This window comes from Mesocricetus auratus, unplaced genomic scaffold (assembly GCF_017639785.1).
Source record: "Mesocricetus auratus isolate SY011 unplaced genomic scaffold, BCM_Maur_2.0 Super-Scaffold_100041, whole genome shotgun sequence".
Lineage (NCBI taxonomy): Eukaryota > Metazoa > Chordata > Mammalia > Rodentia > Cricetidae > Mesocricetus > Mesocricetus auratus.
The window spans coordinates 9,143,238-9,160,807 of record NW_024429218.1 but is presented as its reverse complement, the minus strand read 5'-3'; positions in this window follow the sequence as shown (position 1 = coordinate 9,160,807).

The following is a 17,570-nucleotide window of genomic DNA, read 5'->3' as shown; positions in this document are numbered from 1 at the left end:
ATGTCCCTCAACTGAAGAGTAGATAATAAAAATGTGGTACATTTACACAATGGAGTACTACTCAACAGAAAAAAAAACCCAATGACATTTTGAAATTCGCAGGCAAATGAATGGAGCTAGATAAAAATATGCTAAGTGAGGTAACCCAGATGAAGGCAGACAAACAATGCATGTATTCATATTCACTCATAAGTGGATATTAGATATAAAGCAAAGGATAACTAGGCTGCAATCCACAATCCCAGACACTAAGTACAAAAGGGGACCATAAGAGGAACTGAGTGAGACTCTTAACCCAGGTTTCTATCAGTGTTGTGGCATAGTCATGAAAAATAGAATCTTAGTAAGGGGGTAGGAGTAGTAATGACTTTGGTAAAGTCAAATGGCTGTAGTTCTCTGCTACTCCATAAGTGAAGTAATACCTAACCCCAAATAAACTCACCATGCTCATCTAGATGTTCTTGAGTTATTTGGGCTCTTAGTGTTATCCCATGTTAGGGACACAGGTTATAATGAAATTATTTATAGGTTGCTGTACACAGCAGAACTCTTGCCAGGTAGTTGTAAACAGTACTTTTACTATTAACTTGGATTTATCTTTTCCAGTCTCTTAAATACAACCTTGTGATGATTTAGATTAGTTTAGAGTGAAGGTTAACTTTAGGCAATAGAGTTAATTTTGCTGACGTTTTTAACTCCTCTGCACAGTGTAGCTTCAAAGTCTAGATGGGAACTAATCAGTCTCCAGTTATGAATTCTATAACAATACATGTGTAACCACAAGAAAGTAACCGAGAAGGTTTGTTAAGTCCTGTGGCCAATGGCTTTGTTATTCAGGATGTAGGAAGTCTTTGATATTTTGAAATAAAGATGATTTCTTTCAAAACATCTGGGGAAGATGGACATGGGGTATAGCCCGGTTTTGCTAGACATGAAAACATTCAGGAATAGGAAAAACTGAGCGAGAGAGAGAGAGACAGAGACAGAGACACAGAGACAGAGACACAGAGAGACAGAGACAGAGACAGAGACAGAGACAGAGACAGAGACAGAGAGAGAGCCATACTGTGTATGCAGATCCAGAGGACAACGTCAGTCATTGGATCTCACCTTCCAGTTTGAGACAGGCTGCCTTCTTATTTTGCCACTGAGTACTCCATAGTCATCAGCTCACAAGATTTTGAGGATTCTCCTGTCTCTGTCTTCCATTTCTCATACAAGTCCTGGGATTAGATTACCCATGCCTATGCCAGTTTACATGAGCTGTGGGAATTCCTACTCAAGTCTTCATGTTTGGTCAGAAAGTAAATACCTTTACCCGCTTGGCCTATGATGGTCAAACTTCAAACAGCCCTGCTTTTGTATTGGACTCTCTGCTGGGAATACCTGAGTTCTCACATACAAATATAAGGCCAAACTAGGATAAACACACACACACACACACACACACACACACACACACACACAGAAAGAGGGAGAGAGAGAGAGAGAGAGAGAGAGAGAGAGAGACCAAGCTTCCGTATAGCTTTAATGAAAATGACAATATACTTTTGTTTCTAGTACCCTTAGCTGGCTAGTTTATGAATGCAAATATTTTCTTCCTGCTCTAAAAAATTAGGTATTCAAACAGATTTTACCTTCCCATTGCTCAAATGTTAGTGTAATAAAGCAGTTGAGATATGACTTAGTAAGAAAAGGCTGATGGAATCCCGTCATTGCTGGGCTGGTTTACTAATGTTACACAACAAGAATGCAGATTCTATATCAATGTAGCGTTAAGAAAATACAGGGTAAAATAAAACCTAAAGCACAGGTGTAATTTATTCTAGATCATTGGTCATAATAAAATATAATAAATTGGTTGGATAAGAATGGAAAGCTTTTACTTATATGTCTTCCACTTCTGGAGGAAGTGAGAATCTGAGACTGATGGGACTGTGTCTTCCAGGCACTCAGAAAGACGACTTGGTTCATGCTTTGTTGGCAACTCTGTGTGGTTGACCAGCAGTCTTTTGTGCTCCCTGGCTTGTAGCTACATCATTCCAACCTCTACATCATCTCCACAGTCATTCTGTGTTTGCTACGTCACCTTCCTTCTGTGTGAGTCTCCATCTTTTCACATAGCATTTGGTTTGCATGTGAATATCAAATAGATGGAGGGCAACATCACTCAGCAAGACCTATTTCAACTAATTTTACCTACAGTGTTTGTCTTCCTAAGTAGAGTTCCATTGTAAGGTACTGAGGGTTAGAATTTCAACTTGATGCTTTTGCTGGGAAGCCGTCAAAATTCAACTCACAGGGATGTTTAAATAGCAACAGTCAAATGTCGGGTCAAAAATTAGGCACTGCAGTTATTATTAGGTAAATCCAGGTTGAAAAGAAGGACAAGTAAAACATGCTTATCTGTATAAGTGGGGCTATTAGAGTCTGGATGATCAATTTGAATAAGAAAATAAATGAAACAAGTGAAGGGAATCTAGGAAGATGCAGTGAACAGAGGCCAGAAGGAGAATAATCCGGAAGACCATCTCCCCACCAGCCCTCTCGTCTTCAGACAGCCACACAGCTGCCTTGCTCTCTCGGTGGGCCTGCCCTGGGCTAAGCTACAGAGAGCTGATCTAATCAACCATCTTCCCAATTATAGCTACTTTATGAGTTTAGTAATTGCTTGCATCTCATGTCCACTCAAAAAGAGAAATGTCTCCCCAGAGTCTTTTAAAATCAGATGCTTCTGCTGTTTGAAACCTTCAAGGACTTTTAATTTTCATCATTTGTTTCCCAGTGAATTGAACTGTTTTTGTTATTGGTGGTGGTGTTGTTGTTCCTTCATAAACCTTTAGCCAGAAGTGTCAGTGAACACATAGAGCCTATACCTAGAAGGGACAGTGAACTCTTGATGTAACTTAGCTCAGTAGGACGATGTCAGACACACGATAACTAGATGCTGGGAAGTTATTGTCTCTATAACCTTGGTCATTAGAAGTAAAGAATACCCATTCAGCATCTTGGACATATTTCTGCCAAAACCAAATTAATTTTAGAGCTTTTCTTCCCAGGATTTCATATAGTTCATGTTTTACAGCATCAAGGTCACACAATTTCTGAGAAATCTGGTCTATCAATATATGCTATGGTAATGCAGTTAAGTGATCAGGTTCATCACAATTCATCAAGGACCAACGTGCCCCTGCATATGAATGAGAGCAATATAGATTGCTTACTTCAGTACTCTGTTGAGAAAATTATAAAATAGTTTCTGTTGAATTTTGTTCACCAAAGTTTTCCCTTTTCATAATGTTTTAGGTGTTCCTTCCGATACCTTTTTGAGATAGGCAATTTAATTAACAGTGCAGTATGGATGGAGGCCATAAGGTATAGACTGGGTACCAGACAGTTGCCAAAGGGGAGAACATAAGTTTTCTTTAGCGGTAAGTCCCCTAGTAGGTTGCCCTAGTACAACGGCCAGTTCTATTCTCACATACATGGAAATAACACTAATTAGACAATACTAGTGTGTGTGTGTGTGTGTGCTTGTGCAATATAAAGTGGGGAGAGAGTGGTGATTTGAATAGGGATGCCCCCATAAGCTCATATATTTGGATACATAGTCACAAGGACTGGCACTATTTGAGAAGGACTAGGAGGTGTGGCCTTGTTAAAGGAACATGCCCCAGGGGTAGGCTCTGAGATCTCAAAGGCTGGTTCCAGGTCCAGTCTCCACCCCTCTCACTTTCTCTCTCTCTCTGTTGCTGCCTGTGGATCAGGATGCGACTTCGGCGACTGCTCCAGTGCCAATGTTTGCTGTCATGCTCGCCACCATGATGATAGTGAACTAAACCTCTGAAACTGTAAGCAAGCCCACCTGGAATAAACGCTTGCTTCCGTAAGAGTTGCCATGGCCATGGTGGCTCTTCATAGCAATAGAACAGTGATTAATACAGAGAGGATATGGAGGTAGGACCTGGAAGGAGTTGGGGAGAGGTGGTTTTGATCGAAATAAATTTCCATCTTTCTTGGGGGAAAATGTGTGGCAATAAGTTGTATAAGTGTGTGTGGGAGGGATTAAGAGTTGTGAGAAATGGGAGAGATACTAAACCCACTTCATCTGCTTTTCTTCCTACTTAATTTACTAGCTCCCAATTTCACTCTTGAATTCCAAATAGTTACGCTGAGCACCGGTTTCCTACAAGTATGTCAAAGGAATTCAGTTTTAAGGTCATAGGATGTGGGAGGGGGGTCTGTGTTTGGTGGAGGAGCAATGTCATTCTAAGATGGAAAGGTATGCTTGCGAAGACCCTTGAGCATATTGGCTAGGGCTGAGCTACGTAGGCCCCACAAAGTTCTCTTGAAAAGGCTGTGAAAGGTGACAAGCCTTCCGGAGCACTGAGGTTCCTTATACAAGATTTATTTCTGTCTTTTGATAGTTGTGAACCTCCACATAGGGGCTGAAGTTGATTATGTAAAGAATAAACCAGTTGGTTGTAAGCTCCGTTGATGACGTCGACTTAGGCTTCTCGAAGGAATGTGGAGGTGCATTGGCCCAACTATGTCTGCTTCCAGAGAGACAGCTGTTCATCCAGATGCAGCACTGAGTCTCCAAGTCAACAAATAATTTCAAAGTGCATCAATGCATGCATGAATACAGTAGCCATTCACATGGTAGTATTTATTTAGCCCCATCATATACCTGGCCTTAGGCCAGCTGTTGAGATACCAAACATTTTAAAGTCAGCAAGGAGAGAATCGCAAGTGAATCCTTCCAAAATCAACCCACTGTGAGCGTGCCTCTACCCCACAAACTCAAGCACACCCACAACCCAAACCAGCAATGATGCCACTCAGCAGGCCTGAACGGAAATATGTACTCTGTGAGAGGAAATGGTGCTTAGAAGATGAACTATTGTTGGTAAGCCAAAGAAGTCTAGAGTATACAAATGAAAAAAATAATGGAAAAACTCATGTGAAGTGACCATCCATCTATGTTACCGAAGAAGGACACACCCACCCATGCACACAAAGAAACTATAATTTATTATAATTTACACTTTCTAACTAAAAGATTATAAAAGTAATGCCCGCCTCAAAGGAACACATCTGTCTCAAAGTTAGCTGTTTGAAAGAAACACTCTTAGCTCTGTATGCACAGATCAGCATAGAGATTTTTTTTTCAGGTCTGGACACTTCTCCCATTTCCTTCATAGAGACCCCTCAGTGTACACATAGAATCTGAGGAGTTCTGACAGGGCACACAGCAGCTGCAATATGGTACTCTCCAAAAGAGAGCCAGGTTTCCCACACTTACACGTGTAGGACCATGGTCAAGTTCCTTTCATGTTGCTTATCTGTACCCAGGAATTCTAATGAAATTTATCATGATTAAATTGCACACAATCTGTATAAAACTACACATGCCGATAGGCAACAACACATCATAGGCCTTACTGTACCACCATGCTTCCAATATGAGCAGATATCCTCAAACCTCAGGCTTTGGGCCCTGCACGGCTAACTGTAAAGAGCTATTACAAATCTGAAAGTGTCCCTTACTACCAAGCTAACAAGTTAACCTGCTGTCCTTCTACACACTCTGGCAGGCACGAAGGACATGCATTCACAAAGGAGTGCCATCCAGAGTTCTAGTAACAGCCAGATGCTGACCTTACTTCCCACAGAGAAATGCTAAGGGGACAGGCAACTCCAGAATCACACAGCTGGGAAGAGGGAAATCTCACTAGGCCCTGCCCCTAGACAGATAAGGAATACTGAGAGCAGGAGAAAACAGGCCTCCCAGAGATGAGCTCCCTAATAGGTTTTCCAACATCCAGTGGTCAGTCCTGAAATCATTTGCATACAAGTAACAGTAAATGGACTGAAAATACGGCACTTAAATATTCACACACAAATATACGCAGCATACATATGTCAACTGGACTGTATGAAAGAAAAAGATGCCATGAATTGGAGAGTGAGCAGGGTGGGGAGACATGGCAGATGCTGGAGGGAGGAAAGGGAAGGGGGTGGGGATGATGCAATTATATTTTAAGGAAAATACATTTTCTAAATATCGAACATTTTAAGAGAAAAAATGAGATTTGTTTGTTTTTTCTTTAAGAAGAAAAACTCAGAATGTATGGGATGAGAATCGCTTGTAACAGGAAGTAAGGATGCCTGATATTTGCGACAGAGGGAGACACAATATCGATACTCTGAGTAGTCAATCAAGTCTTGTCCTTTTCTAATAGTGGGCCACCATCTGTCTGTCATGCTGATTTCTAGTCAAGCAACCCCGATGGAGCTCAGTCCAGAGCAAAGGCGATTAGTGTGTCTGCTTCTGAGAGTACAGGAGGAGTCCCGTGGACAGTGGCTTCCTCAGTCTTGCAAATTTTTAGAAAATCGTGTTCAATTGCTTACCCTTTCCTCCTGTACACATGACTTCTCTTAATGAAAACAAAGTCTCGAGTATGTCTTCTAAAGAAATTTGCAGACCAGTCACCTCTGCCCCAGTTTTGTCTCCCTGTTTTCATGCTCTCCCTCTTCTTCACCATCCAACTTTGTCTGGTTTCCTGCACTTGGTTCCTCAACTTCTCACACTCCTTTCCGTGATTATATTATGAGATGGAACATAAATACTGAATAAGTATGTGCAAATTGCATATGTGAACACCTGTGCGAGCACAATGCAGGTGTTGAGACAGAGCACTGTTTACCTGTGTGGCTTGGTAAATTCAATCCTAGATGTGCAAACTGGCATTTGGAAACTGTGAACCATGCAGTTGAGTTTCCACAGCAGTGTGGATGGGTATATATGTCACATACCCTGTGATCCTACCCATTCAAATTCATCCCCTCTCCTTACATTGTTACCCAATGTCCTTACTTATATAATAGTATTGTCTCATTCCTCTTATCTGGGGTACCATGCATATCTCTCTTAGGTTCTTTCCTGTTTCCCAGACTCTCTGTCAGAGGAAGTACAGACTGACACTATCCTGATCCATGTCTAAAATCCATATATGAGTGAGTACATACCATGTTTGTCTTTTTGTGACTGGGTTACCTCACTCAGGATGGTTTCTTCTGAACAGATTGGGAACACGGCGAGGGGTGGGGGGGAGTGGGAGCTGGGAAGAAGAAGGCGGAGAAGAGGAAGAGAGAGTAGGTCATGGGGGAACAGGAAGGTTGAGTGGGGGGTAGAATAGGGGAAGAGGGAATCATAGGTTAGAAGACAGATCTGGCACCAGTGAGACCTCTAGTGATCTAAAGGGATGACACCAACTGGCAAGCTAAGCAATAGTGGAGAGACCACCTTGAATGCCCATTCCTGATAATGAACTTGATGTCTATAACCATCCTGGAGCCTTCATTCACAGTTAAACACTGAACTGAACCCATGGAACCCAGCGACAGAGACAGAGGAGCAAAGAGCAAACTGGCAAAGAATGGCTGGCAAAACCAGCGGAGACAGCTGATCTGAACAGGGGAGAGCTCTTGGACCCCAGACCAACAGCTGGGAGGCCAGCATGGGACTGATCCAGACTCCCTGAATGTAAGAGTCAGTGAGGAGGCCTGGGCAACCTATGGGGCCCTGGGCAGTGGATCAGTAGTTATCCCTGGCATACAAACGGACTTCGTGTGTCCATAATACAAAGAGGAATGCTCTCTCAGCCTGGTCTCTTAGGGGAGGGCCTGGACCCTGCCCTGAGTGAAATGACAGACTCTAGATATCCCCTATGTGGAAGGAAGTGGCGATAGGGTGGGAGGCTGGGGGGGAATGGAGAAGTGATGTGGGAGGAGGGGAGGGAGAAGTAACTGGGATTGACATGTGAAGCAAGCCATTTAAAATTAAGATAATAAAAAAAGAAAAGAAAAAATAGTATTGTCACTGTTCTCTAAATGGTACTAATGTACCTTAGGCTCCTTGCTTTTAAAAAATTTTTGTAATAGAATTGTGTTATTCATTCCCTTGTGTCTGCCTCTAACTCAACATGTTTTATGAGATTTATCTATACTCTCGGGTAGACCTGAGTTTTACTGTTGTTTATTTATGTTCATTCTGCATGGGGTTTTATTGTATACGTCATTTGCAATTTATTTGCCCATTCTTTTGTCAACGATTGTTAATACTTCCACAATGCTAAGCACTGCATCTGTAAACATTCTTATGTGTGCACTGTGTGTATTCTAGGCTATATACCTAGATATCTGATTGATACATTGCAGGGTCTATGCATCTTCCGTGATAAGGACTGTTTTCAAAGTAAGTTTTTCAATCTGTACACATGCCAGCAGCACATTAAGGCATCTGTTTCATCATAGTTTACTTTATTAAAATAGAGGTATGTGAAAACACTTAATAGCACTTATCAGTAACAAGTCATTGTCTAAGAACATCAATCTAGCTTTAAAATATAATTAAGCTGGGGATTGTGCTAATCCTGCTTCCTAGAAAAGCAAATGCAGCACAGATGAGGTAACTCACTCCAAAGCACACATTTGGAAGTTCGGCTCATGAGGTGGTTCCTAACCATTCTGCAATGACGTCATCTCTTTACCTTTAAGTACCCTTTTCTTTTCACTTTTGCTGACTTAGCAGGTCTCTGTACATGATGGCATTTTTTTTATTTTAGAAGCACTCTTATTTACATATCAATCCCCCCATTTCCTTGCCATCCCATCTTCCCATGCTCCCCACCAACCCACCCAACTCACCCCCACCTACTCCCCAATGATAGGGAGGCCCTCCAGGGGGGACCATGAAAGTCCCTCACATCACTTGGGGGATGCCTAGGCCCTCTTTCTTGTATCTGGGCTGCAATAGTATCCCTCCATAGGGAATGGGCGCCCAAAGTTCATTTGTGCTCTAGGGATAAACACTGGCTCCACTGTTAGAGGTCCCACAGACTGCCCTAGCCTCCTACCTGGCACCCACATTCAGAGGGCATGGTTTGATCCAATGCGGTGTTCTCACGAGGTCAGGTCAACTGTTTCTGTGGGCTTCTCCTGCACAGTCTTGACTCCTTGGCTTATCTCTCCTCCATCTCCACAGCTGGATTCCAGGAGTAAGGCTCAGTGTTTAGCGGTGGGTGCCTGTGTCTGCTTCCATCAGCTATTGGATGAAGGTTCTAGGAATGGCAGCCAAGGTAGTTTTCAATCTCATTATAGGGGAAGGGCATCAAAGGCAGCCTCTCCACCACTGCCTAGATTCTTACCTGAGATCATCCCTGTAGATTCCCTTTTAACTTACATTTTCTCAACATAAACAAGATGGAATAACTTTTGACACTTTGTTGAACATTTGCACATTCCCTCTTGAGAACTTCAGGCTGAAGTTCTGGTAGTCTAGGTCTCTATTAACAATTTTATGTCTTTATTTTCAGTTCTTTCTTTGTTTAGGTACTGGGACTTCATATATATGCATACATGTACTTATATGTATACATATATAAATTTACATGGCAATTGTTTATTCAAGAGTCTATTCACACTTGATTATTTGGTTTCTCTTAATGGTGTATGGATTTCTAAATATTAGAATGGATGTGTGGTGTCATTATACAGCTTTCGAGATGTAAAGAGTATGGTTTTATGCTTCCTTTTTATTATTTTGTTAAAGTTTGCATACGTCTGTATACTTATACATGATGTGCTTCATTTGCACAAACATATACCAAATACATAATAAGCATACTCAGAGACCAGTAGAATCCTTATATTACCTCTCTGACCCACGGGGGGCAGCCTCATTCTTGGTCAGGGAGTAAAGTAAAAGTCACTTGATCTGTCACAATGGAGGAAAATATCAAATCAAAAGCATTTCCTTATTCCTAGAGAGACGGTAGAGAGATTCAGATTTGAAGGGTCCATGCTAATGACTACCAGGTCACCATTCTACTCACTTTTGACCTCACAAAACAGAGATCTTGAAGAAATGATAGCTTAAAGAAGACAAAGACAGCAGAAACAAATGTAACACACCTTCACATAGTTAATAATATTCCACAGTATAATCAGATGTTAACACATCTCTGCCCAGTTAAAATAATATTTCAAAACATTGGTGGGCTCCACTTAAAGATATAAAGGGAGCAAATAATACAAATATATTAGTAGTTGCCTACTTTGTCCTAGGCAGTGTGTCAATTTTCTCATAATGAAGTTGCACCTGAAGTAACAGCTGATGAAGTTTATGATGTCATTTCTCCAAGATATGTTACATTTGTTTGTAGCATTTGTTTACCTATGTAAGTATGTTGCATTTGTTTCACTTTGCTTGTCTGAGGCATCTCATTGGCCTAGTAAAAAGCTAAACAGCCAATAGTTAGGCAGGAGAGGGATAGAAAGGCAGGCAGAGAGAATAAATAAAGAGGAAAAATCTAGACTTGAAGAGACCTAGAGGATTAAAGAAAATAAAGAAGAAAGAGAGAGGGACATCCCTGGGGCCAGAAGCCAGGTGGCAACCAGACAGACAGACACTGGAAGAAGCAGGAAAATAAGACATACAGAAAAAAAAAAGATTAAAAAGCCCGGAGGCAAAATGTAGATAAAGAGAAACAAGATAATTTAAGTTATGCAAGCTAACAAGAAATAAGAGCATTCAAAACTAGTAAGAATTCTCCATGTCATGAATTGAGAGGTGGTTGGTGACCCAAAAGAAATCCTGGTACACACCAGTTCAGGTTTCTTTTGTCAGAAAGGCCCATAAATTCATATTTACATTAAGGGAATATTAACTTGCAGGCTATATGCTATCCTTTAGCCTGCCATGAATATGATCACCTTTTCCTCTCACAAGGTCCCACAACTGTCTATCACATTGATGATAACATGCTGTCAAACCCACCGACACAGAAATAACAACAACTCTAGACTGATTCATACTTGCATGTCAAAGTAAGGAAAGAAATCAACTACCTTAGTGATATTTCTAGGGTTCAGAAATGGGAAACAGTTCAAAATATCCCTTTTTGGTGAAGAGGAGATGAAAAGTAAGTGTTGCCTGTGACTTCCCCAATAACAAGACATAGTGCCTGGATTTCTAGTTTTGCTTTTGGAGGCAGTATGCACCTCATCAAAGTGTGGAAGCCCTTTTACAAGCTTCCTGAAGGGCTGCTAATCTTGAAGAGGAAACAAAATCAGATAAGGGCCTGACATAAATGCATACCACCTGCTATGTCATTTAGTTCCTGTGACCTGGCAGGCCTACAAGATAAGTGAGTTATAAAAACATATAAAGCCACCAGAATTTGGAGAGAACATTGGTCTTTTTCATAGTACTCTTAAGATATAGTTTTAGGGTTATGACTATCCTGGTAGCTGAATGTTTAATCATTATCATTGAGTTACCAAGTGACTTGAGTAGACTATGATGAACCAGTATTTCTGATCCGCCAAGCAACAACAACAACAATAACAAAATGCCCATAGTGTCTGCTCTCTTTCCAAACTATCATCTTTTACCTCCTCTGAATCTGTGGCACTGTAGGAAAATTTCCTATAATCCTCAGATGGAGGAGGAGAAGTTTAGCTTTGTGTTATCTGAAAATATAACTCCAAATTAGGCAGGTAATATATTCCTCTTCTGAGAGATCTTGGACAATGGTGGAGAGAAATCTTTACACTGGAAAGGACTTTTGAGTAGGTGCATTTGAGAACTCAGTTTAGGAGAACAGAGTAAGCACAGTTGAATTCCGAAAAGTAGGGTGTAACTAATGGTTTGACCGAATGCTTAGGAACCAATAAATACAATAGAAAACTGTGACAAGGACATTCAGGAAGAGGTAGGTAGTCAGGCCTTTATGAATGTGCAGAAAACCTTGTAAATGTTTGTGTCCCTTGTGTTCACTGAAGGTGGCCACCAAAGGCTTTACTAGCCAAGTGGATAGGGTGACCTTCTCTGTGAAGAGCAGCTGGCCAGTTTCCCAGACAGCCCATTACTTCTTCAAAGGGCACTGTGTTCCTTTTGCTTTTCTTCATAAACTTGCAGTACCTGTCAGCTTCCCTCCACCATTCTGACCTCTTAACCATGAGGCACCATTTATTTTTCTTCTTTTCTTCCTCGGCTTCTCCCCTGTTCTGTCCCCTCTAATGTCCATTTTAAGTGTGTTTCCTACCACATTCTCGCTCACTTAAAGTTATCTTTTCTGTCTTGGACAGCTCCCTGTCACATTTAGGCACAGAATTGTAATTTCATGCTAATTTTTTATTCAGTTTTCACAGCTCCCCTGGTTCTTTTCAAACATTTTGTTGTCACTTCTTATTCTTTCTTATCTGATACACATGGCCTCAGGTTTCTCTGTTGTTTTTATTTATTAGCTCCAAATGTGACGTTTGGTAAGAAGTCTGATAATGGTAATATTTATTGCATTTGTTTTCTTCTGTTCACCGCTAACACTGTTTATTGCTGGTGGCAACTCATTACCTTGCATGGTTTGGCTACTGTTGTACACTACTCAATGTTTATGAAGAAAATTGCCTTCAGGAATTCCTCAAGGCTTAGGATACATGTCCTTCCTCCAGAACTAATTTGCACTTTTCTTTCCAGGGTTTAAGGCACCGTCATCAGCACAGCTTTAAATTTCTTACAAACACTGATGATTTTAAAAAAACCAAACAGGCATGATACTGTGGGAAGTTGGATGTGTGAGCTACATCTCAAGATGATTTCCTTAATATACAGCCTTCCTAATCTGCCTAATGCCAGTGTAAAATTTCTGCAAGTGTAAGAAGGAACAGACTTAATTCTAGATCATTCTTCCATAAAGAAGCCATTTGTGGCTCAATCTTACTCTAAAGGTAAGTTTCTTATTAGAATCTCCAACATTAGGAGCAGGTGTAGAATAAAGACTTTTTCAGCTCTGGAGTTTGGGATATCCAAGGACCGGTTGCTGCCAGATTCACTGTTAGCTGAAGACATGCATTTGTAGATGGTTGTGGTTTTCCTGTGTTCTCATGTGCTAGGAGGGACTGGGATCTTCCTGGGATTTCTCTTATAAAGTCACCAGGCTCTCTTTCATCCCCAAGTGCCTACTGAGACTGTACCTTCTGATGCCATTGCATTGGGCATTGCTAAGTTTCCACATATGCCTTTGGACAGGGTTGTAAACAAACATTCTGCACATAGTTGTTCTTAATTTACCTCAGATGGAGAGAGGGCTACTGGGCCGAATCAGGATTTGAGCATCCTACTCTACATTCTTGGGTGACATTTTTCTCATATAACAAAATGATTTTCTTTTTACAACATTGCAAAGTTTTTATGATTAAGAAAATATTTTCACTAGTATTTTTCCTTGGAGAGTGTGTGTGTGTGTGTGTGTGTGTGTGTGTGTGTGTAGGTTTGTACATGTATGTTTGGCAAGCAGCCTCTATAGATTTTTGCCCTTCTTTCAAGTATATCTCATTTAGCATTAAAAAGTGTTTAAACTTCCCAGAAGCCACAAAAAAACTAGCATCAATTCCCTGCGCTGTCATCCCACATTGTAAACCAATGGTGCACACTGGCGAATTTCCATTGCTCTTTTGAGAACAATTTCATGGATAACTGTGGAGAGAAAATATATTAACCATTTTGAGTGTATTCTGGTCTGGTATTGACTCATAAATAAAAGTAACCAGCTCTTCCTCAGTAGAGTCTTCTGTCTGCCTCACACTCCATATTGGGCTTTAGTTAGTGTGTGTTCCTCCTGTGATGGAAGGAGTGTTGTGACATTCGCAGAGCAGAAGTTTCCACATTGGGTGATCGGTAATTCATGGGAGTAGAATAATTTAATTTACAACATATTTTGTACACTGCATGGGAAGTGCATCCTTGTACAGGTTTTGTTTCCACTGATACCTGCAAGCATGCCTGGTAAAGGAATTCAGGAAAAGTTGAAGGTAAAGATCATTCAGGATGGAAAAGCCTGCTCAGCAATGACCAAGTTCACGTAATCAGGGGCACTGTGGATTTTGGCCTTGGTCTTTGGAGTTTAGACTTCCGCATAAGGAATATTAAGAGTACTTCAGAAACTTTTCAAAATGGACAAGGAAGAATTCATGAAGTCTTCAACCCTATGCAAAAATGCACAGGCAACTAATGGATGCTTGGAGTGGAGAGTTGGCACTGCTCTGGGAAGAGCACATAAGTGGTTGCACAGTGCCGAATGGTCAGCCCTGAGAGCCCACTTGCAGGCAGCACTTGCAGGCTCTGTTTGGGAGTATATATGACTATATATATATATACATATATATATCCATGAAATAACAATCAATAAAAAAGAGACCATGAATTTAAAGGAGAGTGGGAGGGCTGGTGGGAGGGCTTCAAAGGGGGAAAGGGAAGGGAGAAATGTTGTAATTATCATCTAAAAAGAAAAAAAATCTCCCTGAAGTTCTACTGAACAGGGGATATTCCATTATAATATTATCAGAGGAAGGTAATTCGTGTAGCACAATGACTCCATATCTGAAACTGAAATTCGAGTATTCTGACACACTAATATAGAATGAAACGATGAGTATTACTATATGGGATTTCTGTGTTCTCATTGTGACGGAGGAAAAACAGTGCTTCAAGGGTAGCATAAAGAGTTTAAATTAAAAAATAAAATGGTTCCCTAGAATTTGTTTTGTAAAGTTCTGCACTGGTTGACAGAGGCACAGCATGGACCCTTCTTTTTTGTTCCTATTAAGCAGGTTGCTTATATCTCTGCATCTGAATAGACGGACCAGGGTTTGTGTTCTTACTGATTCAGTGTGTGCTCTTTGGGAAAATCAAATTCTTCACACATTATTTCTTCATTCAATCAACCATGCATCAGATATTTATGAAACAATTTTAGGAAAGTATTGTAAGTAAGTTGATAATGCAGCAGAGAAGAAAATAGTGTCAAATAGGGTTTCATGTTTACGTTAGCAGTATTTGTAAGAATTAAAGGAAAATTACATGTAAAGTGGTTAGCAGAATATTTGGTTACTGCTATTTTAATTATGTAAAGAATTTATCTTAAAGGGGTAAGTAAATAAGATAATAGTTAAAAAATCAACAGGAATTTTCACTAATGTAACCAAAGCTATTACTTTGGTTGCCACACTATAACAATGATTTGAAGACATTCATTGCTTTCCTTTTGTTTTTTTTCATGCTACAATTGTATCCAATGCTTTGTACACACTAAAACTACCATGGAGCTGTATTCCCTATGGAAGATTGTTATTAATACAGTTTTTACCCCAAACACTTCTCTGTCCAATTAAGATATCCACACCCACAATCCCCATTCCAAACCAACAAACAATAGCACAAAGTCTGTTATTTTTGACCCGGGACAATGATCAAACATCAGGGCTCATAATTCACTGGATGCTATCCTTACTTGGCTATCAGTGGTTGTAGTGAGTCTCTGCTCTGCCCAGTCACATTCGTTTTATTCAGAAAACAGATGCTTTTAATAAAAAAAAAGGGGGGGGGAACATATTGGTCAGAACCCAAATCCCCAAGGCAGGAGCGCCAAATGTGAAACTGAATGAATGGCTTTGGGAGACTGTGCTCACCTCATGGAAGTGTGAAATTCTGATGAGTAAGAAGTCCTCCAGGGAGAGCAGAAATAGAATGGGTGCAGAAACACCTGCACTGCACGTAGAGCGTGGGCGGCATGGTTACAAAGCAAGCGGAAACGCGTTTCGTCAGGTTGACAGGTAGACGTTGAGATTTTTGTTACCCATCACGCCTAAGAATCCGAGGCGTAACCATCTACAGGTACCGGAGGGAACTAGACCTGGTAACTGGAGAGTCAGATTTTCAAGAAGCGTTTGCGCTGGAACTGCTGACGATGTGAAATATTTGCGTTTTCGGTGGGTGACCACAGCTCACGACACGCAGTAAATTGCTGCATGTGTCATTTTCTTTCCCACCCTCCCATTGCCCTGACACACGGATCTCTGGGAGCATCCTCCCGACTCAGCATGAGATACCCGGGGAGGCAGCGGCATTTCAGCAGGTCCAGTCATGCTCGCGCTAGCAGATTGTGCGAAGGAACAACAGATGCCACGACTTCTTTCCCTGATGGCGTCCTGAAGGTCTGGCTGAGAACAGCCAACGAGACTGGCCAGTTAGTTAGCCTCACTCTGGTATTAGGATCTCACAAGTTCCAGTCTGGATGCTGTTAAGGCAGTGGTTCTCAGCCCCCCTAATGTGTGACCCTCTAATGCATGTCCTCGTGTTGTGGCGATTTCCAACCACAAAGTTTTTTGTTGTTGTTGTTGTTGCTGCTTCACAACTGTGATTTTGCTACTATTATGAATAGCAATGCAAATATCCGTGTTTTCCAATGGTCTTAGGTGAACCCTGTGAAGGAGTCCTGACCCACAGAGTCGAGAACTGCTGTGTTATGCCCTTGTTTCGTAGGTCAGATGCTAAGTCTGACTTTCTACCCTCTCACCAGGACGGTAGAGACTGTGTGCGTGGGTGAGCTGCCACTGAATTTTAAAACTGTTGCTTTTCTCTGTGGCTAGGTATTCTGTCTCTCCTGGTCATTTCGCTCTTTGGCCATGCCAGGAAACAAACTCTGCAATCCCCTAAAAAAATGCCGTCACCCCTGTCACTCAGCATAGAAGACTCAGGAAGGTCATGGGATGTGAAAAATTTATAAGGTCCGTCCCCACAGTTATATAAGCAGTAGCCATCAGTGAAAGAGATACTGGCCGTCCAAGGTCCAAGCTACCTGCAGGTTGTTCAGAGAGCTCCAGGATGCAGCATTATGAATCATGTCATATTTTAGTGTTGTACGTTTGAATCACCGCAATTATGTTAATAAGTGTCACCTCTCTCGTATTCCCGTATGCAATACGGTACTCCACTGCACTTGGATATGGCTGTTCCTTTGGTCTGTCATAGTGCCCTGTCTGGCATGAACACACATCTATTCGTGTCCCCTGAAAAGTAACATAACTTAGATCTTTCAGAAAATTAAATAAGGTTTCAAAAGTGCTCTTGGAAGAAGTGTGAGCCAGTGGATTTCTCTCTCAGTGTCCACACAGGACACAGGAAAGGCCGTATGTGGGCAGAAAGTGCTGAGCAGTCCGTGTGAGGAACAGGGAACTTAGAAGCCTGTCCAGACACCAGCTCCAGATTTGTGACTGACTGAGGCCTAAGGCTGAGGCCACCCAGTCTGTGCACACCGTCACAGCAGCCTGTTAGACTGCCGCTGAAGGCTCAACATGTGTGCTTGACCATTCGCTTTCAAACTGTCTGTCAGCCTCAGTGTGACAGTTTAACCAATGACGGCCAGCTTCTCTCAGTTCAGGTCACTCCGGGGAAATGAATAGTAATGATTTTAAAGAGAGACAGTGACCTCCCAGTTCTGTGACGTTACATGAGACCAGCTCTTCCTTATGTAGCCATCTTACAAGCAAAAATTATCAAGTGAGAAGCAACACACGATCTTTCTTCAACTGCCCAACAGGTTGGGATGAGTCTAGATTCCAGCGGATGCATCATTTTTCTCTATACTCACTGGACTCCTCCTGTAGGGTTTCAGGCCCGCTCCATATTTGCTGAGCCTTCCTCTTTCAAGGTCTGTGACATTCCC